We start from the raw sequence: 7,064 nt of genomic DNA, 5'->3' as shown, positions 1-7,064 counted from the left end.
GTTTGTTTGGTTTTTTTTCCCTTCCTTTCAGGCCAAGCCCCAGGGGCTGCTAGGGCAATGTCCTCACTTGGAGGGGGAGGCTGGGTTTCCCATCTGAGGGCTTCATGCACAAATAGCAAGGAAACTCAGACACAGAGCAATGCTAAGCAAAAGCACGCCTTTTCTGAGGACACTGTCTCAAGCTCCCTGAGCTCTTTTTTCCTACGAGGTAACTCCCCTGCTTTTTTCCATCTCTTATTACAACAAGAGAGATTTCCATCGCTCTTACAACAGCTCGCCAAATAATGTTCTTACCCACAGAAGCTTTCCCTTTCCCTTTCTCAGTGAGAGTCGCTTGAATCCCAGGGCTGATTCCCTAAAACCAAGTGTAATTTTTCTCCTTCCCAGAAACCAGTCACCAACAGAAGTTGTCCTGTTAGCCCCACATCCCACCAAAATCCCTCAACTACACTATTCTTACAGCCAAACCAGACCATTTTCTGTTCAACTGCAGTGCACTTACAGACCCGTATTTCTAGTCTTGTTCCTGCTGAGGTAGTGGTAAAGAAACCCAGTCTGCCTGACAGCAATACATTGCTCAGAGTAAAGCTGCTGGAGCACACAAAATGCTGTCAGGCGTCCGAGCTGAGCAACAGACTTCATTCCTGAATTGCCACAGCTACCAGTAGAAGTGACCCTCCACGCTGTTTGGCCTGTCCAAGGAAGTTCACGCAGCTCTGAGTACCCCCATTTCTACACAGAGTGGTATCCCCCGTCGGCTATCAGCTGCTACTGTAAGCCTTTCTGCTGCTTGAAGCCAGAGGGGCCAGACCCAGCTGGCCTTAGGGACCTCCTTTGACCCAGGCCTCCGACGGAAGTGTACCACTGGTTAACCCAGAATGGCAACTGTAGACCAAGGCTATCACAGGCACAGTTTTTCCCTTACCCAGGGAGCGGAAGGGACTCAGTCCAGTAAATGAAGATGGAACTGCTTACCCCTTTGTGAGGAGGAGGCTCACACCCTACTAAACAAGAGCAGAATTTGAAGCAGTGATCCTTCCCTTGGGCAGCCAGCCCTGAAATGAGGTGAGGGAGGGGTGGAACCAGGCTGCACCCCTTTGTCATCCAGGTGAATTGCTTCCCTCTTTTTGCTCCTGAGCAGAACAAGATTTGAGGAGGCGGAAAGCCTGTGAAGTCCAAAAAGACTGCTTTCCTACTTCCTTCCCGTTTGTGTTAGCTGGCTGTCACGGAGTGATCTAGATCAGTGTATGCCTGTGGCGGGGCAGTGGGCATGTTTCCTGTGTTTGGCTTCCTTGCTTTGCCATGATGCTGTCTTGAGTTCATGTGCTGGACTCTTGTATTTCGTGTCTTTGTTTTGCTTTGCTCTGTTTTCCTTGTTGTTTGCCGTTCTTTTGTCAGTCTTGCTTTATTGCTGCTCCTGTGTTGCAATACCTTTGTTTTGTTCCGATGTGGTGATTGATACTTTTCCCTTTCCCATTCTTGGAACTCTTTTCTCCCTCCTTCAGGGTGTTCCTCTTTGTTTCTCGCTTTTCAGGTGATTTTGCTTTGCCTTCCTTGGCTTTTTGGAACTTGGGAAAAGGTACCGAGGTGCATGGATATGGAGAAGAAAAGCTCTCCTGCTGTGGCTGAGAGGTGATGCAAAGGAGGCCTCCCGAGCAAGCACCACAAAGGCAGCTTGCTTCTCCAGAGGCTGCAGCATAAGCTCGTGTTCCTTGCGGAGGACTCCGTTGTGCATCTGCAGGAGCTGCTTTGGCGTGGAGGATTTTGTGGAGTTGCTGCCAGTCGTTGCTCGGATGAAGTGAGGCTTTTGTCCTTGTATCTGTGCAGGAAAGCAGTGCGGAGGGAACGTGTGTGGTGAGATGCTGAGGAGAGATTGCCTTCCTTGCCCCAGCAGGCTGCTTGTGTCCTGGTGATGCACGGTGACGAGAAGGCTGCTGTTCTGTGAGTAAGCCTGCCACGTGGGAGTAATGGTTGTGGCCTTCTGGGCAAGTCTCTGAGGAGAGGTCTTTGGGCAGGCTGGTTGTTTTGCTGGGCAAGTGCCATTTCAGTTGTTTGTTGCCGTGCTTGGTTGGTGCTTGTTTGAGAAATAGTCGTTCTCTAGGCGAGCAGTGCTCTGGCAGCAGGGGAGTGAGAAATGTCATGTCCACCCAGTCTTCTCCACGAGCCTTACGCTGCCTTTCCCCAGTGTGTGTAAATGGCTGTAGAAATGGCAGGGGGAGAAATGGGGAAGAGGGGAGGTGCGGTTTCTGTGCATGCTGTGTCCACGGAGCAGGTGTGAGCTACTAAGAGCTGGGAGCCCTGCAGAGCGTCCTGGGTTTGTTTTGCTTCCTTGTTGGGGCTGTTGGGATGCTTTTGTGGGTGCTTTGTGCGTTTGAAGTCCCTGTGCACTCTGCTGAGACCAGTGGTGTCCTAGGGAGAGCCCCGCTGCCCCCTTTTTGTTCGGGCTGTTTCTTCCCTCTGGAGGTTAAAAGGGCCTTCAGAAACCCATCAGTACAACTTGCTGCTGCTCCAGCCTGTCAAGTGGAGATGATGAAGTGTGACCGCCACTGGGGCAGGGAGGAGAGCAGCTAAGAAATGGTGTTGCCGTAGACTGTGTGGAGCTTGTTCTTGTGAAACGGTCCCTTGTGCTGCCAGAATCTCTCTGACTTTCAGTCATGGCCTCTTCCTCCTGGCTTTCAAGATGTTCAGAGGCATTGCTAAGAAAGAAAGAGCAGAGCTCTTCCTAGGCCATGGCAGAGTTCACCTTTCCAGGTGTATGCCAGAGCATGAAGCATGGTCAACAAGGACGGGGTAGCAGCAGCTGGAAACAGGGGAAGCTTCCACAGAGCCCCCCGCTGGAGTCCCAGGGTGATGAGCTGAAGCTGATCTTGGCAGCATGAAAGGTGGTTTTCCGGGCTGTGTGCCGATATAGGGCTCAGGGCTGTCACTGGGGTTGCTTTCACAGGACACCCCCCAGCCCAGCTCAGGACCCACGGTGAGTCTGTGGGTGACAAATGTGTCACTGAGAGACAGCATCAGGGTGGGGAATGCGTGGACCACAGCGCCCAGGGCAGAGTCAAGCAATGCTGGGGGTGGGGGGGGGTCAGCCCCAAGGAGAAAGTCTCCGCCACGGAGAAATGGATTGCTTAGCTCCCCACTTACGCTCCCATTGCCTCCCAGTATTGTCTAGAGTCTTCTTGTGCAAACTCAGTGCCCCCCAGTGCCCTGCAGTGGGCTTCCCAGTGCCTCCAGTACTGCCCAGTGCCCCCAGCTCAACACACCCACTGCTCACTGCGTGACCATCTCCTTCCCCAGGAACAGCACAAGGCAACAGAGGCGTTGACAGCAGCGATGGAGATGGAGATGTTCAGAGTGGAGGAGCTGTTGGCTCGCTGCAGCCACCCCAGCATCCCCGGAGGTGGGCACGGGGGGGGGCTTTGGTGCTGCACAAACGACTGCAGGCAGAGGTGTAGGAAAGCGAACGCCATACGTTTAATAATTTAACGTACAAAACAGCAAATAAATGATTATATTCCCAACCATTTCCCACCCTAACAATTGTTTCTGATCCCACCCCCTAAAATTCCCACCCTCTAATCAATTTCCCACCCCCCAGCTCCCACCCCGCAATCAATTGCTCACCACCCACCCTCCTCCCCGCTTCCCCCCCGCTCCCTCCCACCAATAGTTCCCTCCCTCTGCAGAAAACCTCCCAGCCCCCCAAATTCCCACCCCAACAGTTCCTTCCTCCAAATTCCAACAACTTGGGAGTGTAACGTGATCAGAGTACAATTTCTCCCCCAGAATTGCCACCCCACAGAATTCCCTCCCCCCTCCCCCCATCTTCAGTGCCAGCAGTTACGGTGTCCAATAATTTTTGATGCCAACCATCTCCCACGGCAGCCATTTCTCACCCCAGCAGTTTCCCAACCCCCAAATTCCCACCCCAACAATATCACAGTACAGCCATTTCATTTCTAACCTCAGAAAGATCCCAGTGCCTTAAGAATTCCAACACCAAATTCCCACCCCCCACCCCGGATTCCCACCCCAACAATATCTCAGTACAGCCATTTCCAACCTCAGGAAGATCCCAACACCCCATGAATTCCCACCCCAAGAGTTCCCACCCCAAATTCCCTCCCCCCACCCCGGATTCCCACCCCAACAATATCACAGTACAGCCATTTCATTTCCAACCCCAAAAAGATCCCAGCACCCCAAGAATTCCCACCCCAAGTTCTCACCCAAAGAGTTCCCACCCCAAATTCCACCCCCCACCCATTCCCCACCCCGCAACCATCCCCTCCCCACCCTCTTCCCACCCCCCAGCCTTCTTTTCCCAGCCCAAAGCTTTGACAGTCCAAGCCGTTGGCGGTCCATCAGCTTCAGAGTCCCGCATTGCCCCAGCCCAAGATGCCGTTTGTGGACAGCCCAGTTTTGGAGGGGTAGGGCTGGGGCCGGTGCTGGTGCCCCCAGAACACTGCCGCTGCTCTCTGGGCATGGTGGGGGCCAGCGAGGAGCCCAGGGCTCCAGGGAGCCGTCTTGGTCGGCTATGGCCACGTCTCCTGCTCCAGCAAGTGGGCCGGTTTCTTGGTGCGCTCCCGCTCGAGCCGCTGTTGGGCTGTGATGGGCACCCCATCAGGGCACAGTCCTCCTGCTGCCCGCCCACCGTGCTGACACAGCCAGCTTGGCCTAGCGCCGGTGTTTGTGGCCTGGGCCATCGTGGCAGCGCGGCAGCTTCCTCTTTGTGGCTGGGCCGCTGCCAGTGTGCTGCTCGTGCCCGGTGCTCTTGCTGTTAGTGGTGGTGCAGGCGGGCGCTGGGCACTTGGCTGGCTCGGTGCTGTCCTCGTGGTGCATGTCTGCCAGCCGGCAGGAGATGCATCCGGGTGGCAGTGCCAGGCGGGTGAGAACCACCCGGGGCTGCCTCCGCCGCGCCTCTTCATCAGACGTGCAGTGTGGGGCAGCAGAGGTGCGGGGGCAGCCAGGGGGGTCGGCAGTGCCAGGCGGGTGAGAACCACCCGGGGCTGCCTCCGCCGCGCCTCTTCCATCAGATGTGCAGTGCGGGGCGACGGAGGCGCAGGGGCAGCCAGGGGCGTCGGCACGGGCAGCTCAGGGGATGCTGGCTGCCAGCAGAGCGAGTTGCTGAGGAGCCCTGATTCAGGATGTGTCTCGTTGCTCAGCTCCCTGCTGGCCCCGGAGGAGTCCGAGTGCTCTGTGCTGGAAGAAGAGGAGTCGAGGCTGCTGGAGACATCAGGGCTCAGTGGCTCCGTGGCAGTGATGCGCTGCATCAGCTCTTGCGTTTGGCAGCTGTTTGCAGTGGCTTTGGTCCCCTCTCTTGTGACACCGGGCAGGTCCTGCTTGTGCTGGGGGACCTCCAGAGCCGCTTCTGAAAAAGCAAGAACATCCCCCCGAAGGATGATGGCAGCCTTCCCACAGCCACTCGGTGCAGGCAGCCACCTCTGGGGGTCACCTCTGCGGAGCACAGTCTCACCGTCAATCCAGGTGAGCAAACGGTCCATTTCCACATCATCGTTGTCAAGTCTGTGGGTGCTGGGTGTCTCTTCTGGAAAAGGCAGAAAATGCCCAGCGGGGCAATGGCAATGCCGGCTTTCCCACGCCCACTCCGTGCAGACACCCCCCCAGCAGCTCTGCTGCCCCTCCGAGAGAGACTCACCGTTGTTGATCCACGTGAGCAGGTCATCGATGTCTGCGTCGTCGTACAGGATGCCTGTCTTGGATGTCACTTCTGGAAAAGGCAGAAAATGCCCAGTGGGGCAATGCCAGCTTTCTTTCCCACACCCAGTGTGGGTGGGTGGGTGGGTGGGTGCCAGCAACCCCCCGCCAGCTCTGCTGCCCCCAAACTCACCGTCGTTGAGCCATGCCAGGAGATGCTGGATGTCCGCCACGTCCTCCGGGATGTCTGCGCTCGCTGTGGCTGCTGGAAAAGCAAGGACATCCCCAGTGGGGCAATGCCAGCTTTCCCACAGCCACCCGGTGCGGACAGCCTGCCGCACGCCCCGCAGCCCCCAAACTCACCCCCTGAGTCCAGCGCTGCGGTGCTGCAGCCGAGCGGAGCCGTGGCGGGATGGGGGCACCCGTCGGTGGGCGCTGGGTGCCCCTGGTCCTCCGTGAGCACCACGGCGTCCTGAAAGGGCTCCATCGGCGACTCCCAGGTGGCGGGCAGGGTGCAGGGCACGGGGAGCACCTGCTCCTGCAGTGGTGGTACCTGCAAAAGAACTGGCGGGGGGCCGGGGCGGCCGGGGGCCTGCGGCAGGCAGGTGCCTGCGGGCTGCGGGGGCTCCCCGTGGAACACGGCCCCAGGCCACAGCCCCATCGGCTGCTGGGGCGGCAGCGTCCCTGCCAGCAGGGGATGTCCCCAGCAGTGAGCGGGGGCAGTGGGGGGAGCCATAGCTGGGTGCAGCCCCCCAGGTAGCAGCTGCAGCACCGGTAAGTGCAGCCCCCCAGTTGGGGGCAGGCCCCCAGGTGGCAGTGGAGCCCCAGTTGGGGGCAGCCCCCCAGGGGGGAGCCGCGCTGCCTGTCCCCAGACACCTGGTACCCCAGGCCAGACAGAGGCCTGAGGCGCCAGGTAGGTGGCAGTGGGGACAGGGAGGGCTTGGGGTGGTACCGGCATCGGTCCGCGGATGGTGGGCTGCATCCAGGCGGGGTCCGGTGGCGGCACAGTCGCTTCAGAGAAAATGGCGTCGGGCGTCAGAGGCACCGTCAGCGCTCCTCGAGGGATTCTCTCTGTGGGGAAAGGCCAAAGTAGGCTCTGGGGTGGGCTCTGGGGTGAGCTCTGGGGCGCTGGGGTGCGATCTGGGGCACAGGGCTGAGATCGGGCTTACAGGGCTGGGATCTGGGGCGCTGGAGTGAGATCTGGGACGCTGGGGTGGGATCTGGGACACTGGGGTGAGCTCTGGGTTACAGGGGTGATATCGGGGTTACAGGGGTGGGATCTGGGGCACAGGGGTGGGATCTGGAGCGCTGGGGCCAGCTGAAGCATGGGAGCAGGGGAAGCCTGCTGCCTTACCTGCCATGACAGCTGGAGAGTGGCAGTTAGGGGAGCCCCTCCCCCCAGGGGGGTT

This window comes from Gallus gallus, chromosome 18, assembly GCF_016699485.2.
Source record: "Gallus gallus isolate bGalGal1 chromosome 18, bGalGal1.mat.broiler.GRCg7b, whole genome shotgun sequence".
NCBI lineage: Eukaryota > Metazoa > Chordata > Aves > Galliformes > Phasianidae > Gallus > Gallus gallus.
This window is presented reverse-complemented; position numbering follows the sequence as displayed.